Below are 10448 nucleotides of genomic sequence, written 5' to 3'. Positions count from 1 at the left end.
ATCATGTGTGGAGCACCGGAGTAGCCTGTGTTGTACAGCAGAGTGAACGTAGGTGATGAGACCGTTCCGAGCATGATGAACGTAGGAAATGTAGGCACAAAGCGACGGCGGCGCACCCCTTTGTGCCACAGGATGGCCAACAAAAGCCTCTTGAATGAAAATAATATCAGGATGATGCTGATGCACGTAACCTTTGAGGGCAGACTGTTTGAGGCAGTGAGTGAAGCCGCAGACATTCCATGAGAGGACGTGAAGCTGTGGGTGGTTATCCATTATTACTCCTTAGCTTAGGGTTACCAGAGGAAGACGAACGGGAGGCGTGGCCAACTCTCGGCGGAGTACCACAGGAGGATGAAGATGCTGTAGGCAGAACAGTAACCCGCTCGAGATGTGTGGCGATGGAGTCAACCCTGCCAGCAAGGTTGGTGTTCATTTCAGCCTGCTCACTGGCAAATCCTTCCATCCTGCGTTCAATGGCCTCGAAACGAGCAGCATACGAGGAGCATTGAGACGTCATCGACGCCACAGCAGCCTTAAGTGAGGCAACCGACACTGGCGGGGTGGCGGCCTGGGGAGGAGCGGGTGTACGCTAAACAGGCTGTGGGGCGGAGAGCGGAGCCGTGGTTGGAGGCGCGGCGGAGGTGGTTGAGCGCCGTAAACACCCATGCCAGACGTTGACGCCTGGCTGACGGCAACGAGGGCACTTCCACTTCGAGGTATCAGCTGTAGGTGTGTCTGATCCCTGTATACTGTTGACCCCAAGTCCTGGGAGGTTGGTGCGGGGCCAGTAGAGGGCGGCTGGGTCCGGTGAGGGCAGGCGAGGGAGTGATGCTGGCCAGAACACCAGGCGCACTTCTCAGGACGGGAGCAGTAGCGCGAGATGTGGCCGAGGCCCCAGCACCTGAAGCACCAGGGCTGTTCGTCCTTCATCCTGCGTACTTCGCATGGCGGGAGGCTGGGAAGAAAGTCAAAAGTAATAAAAGGTGGTAGTGGATCAGGCTCCAGGTGATGACGGTGCGATTGATGGGTTCACCGTCCTGAATGAAACGCTTCGCTTTGTACACTCCAGACAAAGCCATGGCCAAGGAAGGGTCAACACAGACGGGATAGCGAGTCAGGAGGTATGTAGGGAATTTCCAAGACCTTTGAGGCGAGTCCAGTACATCAAGGAACAAGGATAGATATTCCCCTTTCGTTACACTGTCAATGATGTCCGTGCGACGTTTGGAGATGTAGACAAATCGAGATGTTACAGCTGACATTTTAACTTCAGCAAGATTCCGATCCAGACCGAAGTCTTTGTTGACTTCAGAGAGCCAGCGTAGCTTGGTCTCCACAGATGGAGAGCCTCGGAAGAGGAGCTTCGTGTAATCATCCCGTGGAGCAAAGGCTGGAGGAACTGGCGCGGGCTGTGAGGGCAAAGGCAAGATGCATGGTGCAGAGGAGGGAGAGGCGACCGATGAAGTAACAAGAGGGACGTCACTGGGAACAGAAGCTATTCCCGGCTTGGCCGCCTTGGAAGCAGGCAGAGACGAAGCATCGTTGCTGTCAGAGGAACTGTTGAGAAGACATTTAGCAGATGAAGGTTGATTGACATCAATTGAAGCTTCATCGTAGGGGAGCGCAACCCCAGCCCCACACGGGGCTGCTGTCTGGCCTTCCTGATTGCATTAGAGGCCATTCATCATCATCAGTAAGGGCAAGGTCATCGTCGAGGAGAGAGCGAGTGGCAGGATCGCTGGACTCCATTGTTCACTCAAGGCGGAGGCACCGCAGGCCTTAGGGAACGCAGGACAGCAGTGACGCAGCACGACGTCATGACGTCACACTGGGAGCACTGCGCATGCGCAGACGAGGAGCTGCCCGTGCAGGGAACCCCTGCCCGGCAGACGTGATTGAACCTCAAATCTACAGCCAAAGTCCAAACATCAGAAATCCCAACTGCCAAAACTGAAACGACAGGGTCTTACTACAGGTGACTGTGTGATATGGCAGGCGTAGACTCGCCTGATCCCTCGCAAAACTCTAAGAAAAGCAGGACACACAACGAGGTTTGTTTACAAGGCCCTCTAGCGGCGAGCTCCGTGGTGGTGATGTAATGATGGTGGTGGTGGTGATGGTGGTGGTGATGTAATGGTGGTAGTGGTGGTGGTGATGGTGGGGGTGATGTAATGATGGTGGTGGTGGTGATGGTGGTGATGTAATGATGGTGGTGGTGGTGGTGGTGGTGGTGATAGTGGTGATGTAATGATGGTGGTGGTGGTGGTGGTGGCGGTGGTGGTGATGTAATGGTGGTGGTGGTGGTGGTGATGTAATAATGATGGTGATGGTGGTGGTGGTGATGTAATGATGATGGTGGTGGTGGTGGTGGTGATGTAATGATGATGGTGGTGGTGGTGGTGTGTGGTGATGTAATGATGATGGTGGTGGTGGTGGTGGTGGTGGTGATGTAATGATGATGGTGGTGGTGGTGGTGGTAGTGGTGGTGATGTAATGATGATGGTGGTGGTGGTGGTGGTGATGGTGATGTAATGATGATGGTGGTGGTGGTGGTGGTGGTGGTGGTGATGTAATGATGATGGTGGTGGTGGTGGTGGTGATGTAATGATGATGGTGGTGGTGGTGGTGGTGGTGGTGATGTAATGATGATGGTGGTGGTGGTGGTGGTGATGTAATGATGATGGTGGTGGTGGTGGTGGTGGTGGTGATGTAATGATGATGGTGGTGGTGGTGGTGGTGATGTAATGATGATGGTGGTGGTGGTGGTGGTGGTGATGATGTAATGATGGTGGTGGTAGTGGTGGTGGTGATGATGATGATGATGGTGGTGGTGATGTAATGATGATGATGGTGGTGGTGATGTAATGATGATGATGGTGGTGGTGGTGGTGATATAATGATGATGATGATGATGATGGTGGTGGTGATGTAATGATGATGATGATGATGATGGTGGTGGTGGTGGTGGTGATGCAATGATGATGATGATGGTGGTGGTGGTGGTGATGTAATGATGATGATTGTGGTGGTGGTGGTGGTGGTGGTGGTGATGATGTAATGATGATGGTGGTGGTGGTGATATAATGATGATGATGATGATGATGATGATGGTGGTGGTGGTGGTGGTGGTGGTGGTGATGTAATGATGATGATGATGATGGAGGTGGTGGTGATGTAATGATGATGATTGTGGTGGTGGTGGTGGTGGTGGTGATGATGTAATGATGATGGTGGTGGTGGTGGTGGTGGTGATGATGTAATGATGATGGTGGTGGTGGTGGTGGTGATGATGTAATGATGATGATGGTGCTGGTGATGTAATGATGATTGTGGTGGTGGTTTAGGTGGTGATGTAATGATGGAGGTCTCGCCCGCTCGCCTTGATTCCCGGCTCCCCTTCTTAGCTCCTCCACCCAGCTGATGTGACGTCACATATATGAAGCCACGCTACTGCTCAACGAGAGAGAGAGAGAGAGAGAGAGAACTTTGCTGTCGCGAGACAGCAGACAGCTTTTGTGTGTGTGTGTGTGTGTGTGTGTGTGTGTTTGATCGCTTTTACGTCGCGAGACAGTAACTATTTATCTTTTTTTTTATTAATATATGTATTTATTCATTTATTTGTTTTATTTATTTTTTTTTTTTGTGTGTGGTGACTTTTACGTCGCAAGACGGCATCATGTATATAGTATTGCATTGCTCGATGTGTTGGATACCATTGGGTTATAATATAACCCACTGCATATTATGCAGTAAATGCCTATTGAATGCATCCATTGCCTGCGCCACTAATGGTCGGATGCTGAACAGCGCTTCCTACATACTTTTCAAGTGTGCCTACAGGCGCGCTATAGGCTATAACAAAAAAAAAAAAAAATACAAACCTTTCCATTGGGATTAATCCAAACAACTATCTAAAAGTTTTCCTTCAGGCCAGTACATTATCTTAAACTTTTGTATCGCTTTTCTCCAGTAATTTGCCACATGATTTGTACATGCACCCGTGTTAGGGTCAACAAAATTGACAGAATGGTTGACTGTATGGTGGGTGTAAGGTGGCTGGACATTAACTGCAGCAATACCATTGTAGGGCGCCCACCCATCGGTATGAATTAGGGACCCAGGGCGGACTTATTGCTGAATTATGGGAAGCAATGTTGCTGCCTCTCTGTTTGGCACAAATACCAGGAAGCGTTCCTGAGTGGTTGGGCAAATTCCTCCGAAAACCCACTTCTCGGGAACATTTTCGTCTGGCGAGGAATGACTCGTCCAGTTCCACGATAACATTATTGCCACCAATCATGATCGAGTTCTGCATCAAGTCATGAGAACATGCATCTCTAAAATACTGCTACCATTGTACTACAGTGTTTCTACCGACTCTAGTGAAATCCTCACTTGTTTTATTCGGGTGGCTATGGCCCAAAAGCCAGTTGTAGAAATTTCGATAAAGGCAACCTGCACTTTTCCCAGAAGGATCCTGAGCGAATAGTTATTTGGTGACCCTTGTGAGATGGGCACCTCGATGTCACTGTTTCCTTCACCAGGTCAACACCACAACACAAATAGTGCGGTTAGGAGCGGTGCGTCGGATGCAATTCCGATCCTTAAGGAAGGTGTAAGATGCTTCCTCATCAAGAGTGGTATCTGTGATGAGCTCAAAACTCACCGAGACCTGTGAGAGTTGGAGACAGACCAATAAACAAAGCAGACCGATAGACCAACAAGAGACCAGTCAGTAGTAGACCAATAAACAAAGCACACCAATAAAATGACCAAGAGAGGTGTGGGTGTACCGTGTACTGTGTGAATCGTTGTGTGTGTGTGTGTGTGTGTTGACCAATAGCATGTTTTCTTACATGTGAAGTCAAATCAGCTGTAGGAGAAAGAAAGAAAATGACACCATCTTGTGACGTCAAAGCGCTTCCTCCATTTCTTACCCCTTTATTCCTTAGAAGTTTGGTGTATGAATGTAGGAAAGAGAAAAAAAGCCTTGTCGTCAAAGTGGTTCCTCCATTGGTCATCCCTTTGTTCCTTTCGTCTCCCTTAGCTTTACTCTCATTCACCTCACACTCTTCCTTTCCTTCAGATCTGTTTTATTTCCATTCCTTTCTTGTTTGTTATCCTCTTCCCCTATTTGTTACCCATTTCCTTCATATCTAAAGTTTTATTACCATTTCCTCCTACCCCATTATTTGTTACCATATTCTCTCTCTCTCTCTCTCTCGTTGACCAATAGCGTGGCTTCATATAAGTGACGTCAAATCAGCTGGGTGGAGGAGCTGCGATGGGGGAGCCGGGAATCGAGGCGAGCGGGCGGGACGGTTACTTTACGAGAGTACCGATTATGGCGGTAGTGGTAGTGATGGTGGTGCATTGCTGATGGTGATGATGGTAGTGGTGGTGGTGTGTTGCTGATGGTGATGATGGTAATAGTGGTGGTGGTAGTGGTGGTTGTGGTGGTGGTGTATTGGTGATGGCGGTGGTGTGGTAACAACAGTATTCAGAAAGCTTACCATGAACTGCCGAGACAAAAACTTGGTAGCACGGTCACTTCAGCAGTCAGTCCCAGTCACACTCGTACTCTCCTTTCCTGCTCGTACACATTGCATCGTTGCCTTCACTTTTATCCTTCACTTCTCTACACTTCATGCACACTCCTTCACTTTTCTCTCTTCTACACTTTACTTTTTATTTCTTCACTTCTGTTTTGTGTTTTCCAGCACTGCACACCCACTCAGTTTTTTTTTTTTTTTTTTCAAATTCAACTAATAGTTCTTTACTTTCATTCGCTTTTCCACGCTTCACTGAAACACATTCACCTTTTGGTTCACTTTCCTACAGTTCACTCCTTCACTTCTGTTCGTATTTCAACGCTGCAGTAACACTCCATTCCCCTTAGCTTCACTGATAAGGTTCACACGACGCGTTCAGACAGCTGCCATCACTCCTACTGGTGACTAACGGCAAGGAAGCAAATAGTCTCTTGCAACAAGAGTAATAACAGTTGGTCTCTCGCTTCCTTGGCTGAGGTGCGGCAGCTCAAACACGGGAGGCCACCCGAGGCCCGTATTCTGAAGCGCTTTGCTGTCTCATCTCCAATGTTTCAAAGGCCACCAGCTATGTGTGGCGAAAAAAAAAAAAAAAAAAAAAAACAAGACGCTCTCTAGCAGTGTCTTGGTCACAAACACCACGACGTACTACGCACACTCTCATCACTGTTTATACACCATGCAAGTGTCTGTCTGTCCTGCTACATACCTGCCTCCTCTCGCTCTAACCTTGTAAACACTACTTCAAATATTACTGGTCTCTCTGCAGTCTTGAGTTACCCAAGTATTTCAAAAGTAATCTCCTCTATATTTACTTACCTAGTCTAGAGTGAAAGGGAAAGCTCATGACACGAGAAACACTCTTCCTAGCACACTAATATATCACAGTGAACCACCTGGCTTCGTCTCGTCTCCAGATCTGTCACTTCATAAACACACACACACACACACACACACACACACACACATTCAAGATTCTCCTCTTTCTTATTGAGAAAAGGGCTAACATAGATGTTTTACGATTTATCTATATAAATCAAACAAATCACAGTTACATAATTTTCTAGAAATTACATAATGTCGATTGAGTTTTCTAATATTACCTCGATACGATTCAACAGAAAACGATGAACGGGGTACCTGAAGTGCTCCTTTCAGCGTGTAAAGGAAACAAAAGGCGTATAGTATTTGTATCATGAATCAAGCGGTGCATACAATGATGAACGCTCACTCCTCAACACGTGTGTGGGGAGGGTTTGCTTTGGGGCGACGCGTGGTTACCTTACAGTGACGCAATACAAGACATCCTGTTTAAAGAAAATAACGGTACTCCATTAGGTGTTCTTGACGCTGAGTGGAGATTTACCACATGTTGGTAGTAGTTGATCCATGGTGCACTGAAAGCCTTCCGGGTGTCAGGATGGCGACATTTTGTGATGTGTGTTATGTTGTCCGGTTAGCTCAGCCTGGTGTGAGCTCCAAACAAATCAATCCACATCTATCCTGCATTCTGTCTATGAAGTCTGAGAAGAAAACTACGCCATAAACGAACTCCACCGTGTTGCGTTTCCAGCCACTCCCCAGCGGTACAACAGGATGGGTTGGCGGAGTGGATACATGTGTCATGTGTGCGGGACTATATTATAAAACAAAGAATTATACATAAGAGAAGATGCGGCTTCAGTTGGACGGCTGGTGGAATCGACTAGTGACTTACACAGCAACAAACGGCGCACCAGGCACCAACAGCTAACTGGGACCTTGGCTGGTCCGCGGGAAAGGTGCCTACACTACCCAGATTTTTGTTTTAGTTAGTTAGTGTAGATAGAGTGTAGAGATAAGAGGAGCTGCTGCATCTCTGGTACAATGAAGAGTCTCTGCAGTTGCTGAGTCTCCAGAAGACACTTGTGGAAGGCCTGTGACATGTTGATCGAGGCAATGTTGTTTGAATTCAATTAACGGGCAGTGTAATTGAGGGGAAGACTGCCACACCCGAGTTGTCCCTTGTTACCTTCAGTCAGTTGTGACGGTTACTATAGGCTGCAGGCTTTATTCCCTGCCCAAAACATTAATTAGATTGTTGTAGAGACAAGTGGATACTGAACGCCCTGCTGGTGTGACCTGAGTAGTGTATTGTGTCTGGCACTTAATTCTTTCCCACATTCCCAGACCACCAAGGAGGCCGCATGTGCTGCAGCACACACACACACACACACACACACACACACACACACCTTGAGATCATTGCAGTGATTATGACAAATTGATATTACAGTGATGTTCTGCTGGTGTGAGAAGACCATTGGTGCTCAGCACTTTTGAGTCCACAGTACAGACCACAGTCCCTTCCCGCAGGGGTGCTACATACTACTGCCAGGCATACTAGCACTACTGGGCGAGTTGGTGTCTCCTGACGATCATTATTTTACTCTATCCTTTAGTCTTATGATGTGGCTCACCTGAGTGACTAACATTTTTTTTTTATACCAGAGGGAGAACTGCTAAAGGTAACAAAATATTAGAAAAAAAGCCCACTGGAACTGCAGTTTCCCTAAAAGATTTGAAAGAATTAGCTATAAGTCTGGGACAAATATCTTGACACCTCTCTCTTTAAAGAAGTCAAGTGGTAGGAAGATGGAAATACAGAAGCAGGAAGGGAATTCCAGAATGATTGAGAATACTGGTTAACTCTTTTATTAGAGGGTTGGACAGAATAGGGATAAGAGGAAAAAGAAAGCCTTGTGCAGCGAGGCCGCAGGAGGAGGGGAGACATGCAGTTAGCAAGATCAATAAAGCAGTTAGCATGAAAATAGCAATAAAAGATAAAAAGGGATGCATCATTTTGGCGGTGAGAAAGAGGCTGAAGACAGTCAATTAGAGGAGGGGAATTGATGAGACGAAAAGCTTTTGATTCCACTCTATCTAATAAAGATGTATGAGTGGAACTCCCCCCCAAAAAAAACTTGCGAAGAATACTCCATACAAGGACGGATAATGCCCTTGTATTGAGTTACCAGTTGGAGGGGCGAGAAAAACTGGCGGAGAGACCTTAGAACACGATTTAGATACAGACAAGGTTAGCGCACTTGGGTCTTAAACAGTGCTTCCATGAATTGATGAAATCTTACTCTAGATTTTTGTCAGTTTTACCCTAGATTGTCGAAGTTGCCCATTAATTGTTGATTAATGCACTCTTATCATACATAAGTTTAAACATTGCCCCCCCCCCCAAACACACACACACAGGACTACACACTACAGCCACTACTGCGGCTGCTCTGTGTGGACTCGTCCTCGCAAGTGACTGACTTTGTGTGTGAACTTTGATCTAACCGTCCGAAGGTCCAAAACGTGTACGCGTAATAGACGGGTGAGTGGAGACTGGGAAAAAAGGGGATGGGGTGGGGGGGTGAAGGGATGATACAAGTCACGGGGATGATTGTGTACATGAATCGAGCATGAAAGAGAACCAGCCTGCCACCAGATTGGCACCATTCCAAGCACACCTATCCATAGGACGGCAGATTACCCTAAAATTACCCTTGTTTATGCATTACCCTAAACACTACCCTAAGAAGGGTCCAATTACCCTAATTTAGGGTATTTTACCCTAAAATGGAAGCACTGGTCTTAAACTCATGGGGCTAGCGTTAAGGGTTTAGAAAAGGGTATTGGGCGTGACGTCATGAATATAAACACTGATCACCGCGCGATTTAAAATCGTGGATTGCCGTTTCATTACCCGGTAGCCTATGGCTCCAGTTCGATGGAACCGGTAAATTTAAAAGTTCATACTTTAGATTTATGCGAATCTGTGCTGAACTAAAGTGGTTCTGACAAACCGCGGCATATTTCACACTAATGTTATTGCGACGAGAACATTTCTCAACCCATTTCCTTGCCAAGATCTTATTTGTGGGGAATGTGTAGTATTTTAACTTGTTATTCTTGGCAGGTACACAACCACGAACAGCACAAGCTTTCGCTCTTCCCATACTAATAAAATTGCATAGTATGAGCCCATAAAGTATAGAAATAATTAACCAAAATCTAACCACCCGTTTACACTGCACCGCCAAAACACAAGCGACCCGCACTGTGCGTGACGTCACAATCAGCTGGCGGTTCCTGCAATGTTGGAATGCGCTAACCTTGTCTGTTCCTAAATCGTGCCTTAGAACGCCTAACTTCACAGAAGCTGTTTTAGCAAGAGATGAGATGTGAAGTTTCCAGTTAAGATTATGAGTATAAAGGACAGACCAAGAATATTCAGTGTGGAAAAGGGAGATAGTTGAGTGTCATTGAAAAAGAGGGGTAATTGTCTGGAGGGTTGTGTCGAGTTGATAGATGGAGGAATTGAGTTTTTGAGGCACATTCTGTCTGACTGATTTGATACATGGCGCTGCAACACCACGGTCATATGGTGCATCTGCAGGACGTCCAAAGCAGCAAAGACGGTACGTTGAAATATTGAGGTTAGAAACAAAATCATGACAGTAAAGACGTTTAAAAATATCAATATATGATAGAATATAGGATGTAAGTAAAATAACAACGAACCACTTTATTGTTACAAAATGAGAGAATGTTGATATTTCAGTGGACTAATTTCAAGTGACGCAGAACAACAATGCGTGTGCCGTTTTTTGTTTCAAACTCAAGGCAGTGACTCCATACAGCGTTGTTTGTTGTGCGTCCTCCTCATTCGCCTCCAGGTTCTCTCGGTGCAAGGATAAAGTCCTGATGCCTCTGCAACACTTCCTTACTTCCATTGTACTGCATAGCTTCAAGGAAACAAAAAAATTCAATGTGGAGTTTTCAATACCCAATAGATAAAAGAAAAAAAAATGTTTCATTTGTTTAACATTCTCGTTTTTACATAATTAGAGCAGCAATTTC

The sequence above is a fragment of the Portunus trituberculatus genome, chromosome 39 (assembly GCF_017591435.1).
Source record: "Portunus trituberculatus isolate SZX2019 chromosome 39, ASM1759143v1, whole genome shotgun sequence".
NCBI classification, from domain to species: Eukaryota; Metazoa; Arthropoda; class Malacostraca; order Decapoda; family Portunidae; genus Portunus; species Portunus trituberculatus.
Note: the sequence above shows the minus strand (reverse complement) of the source record.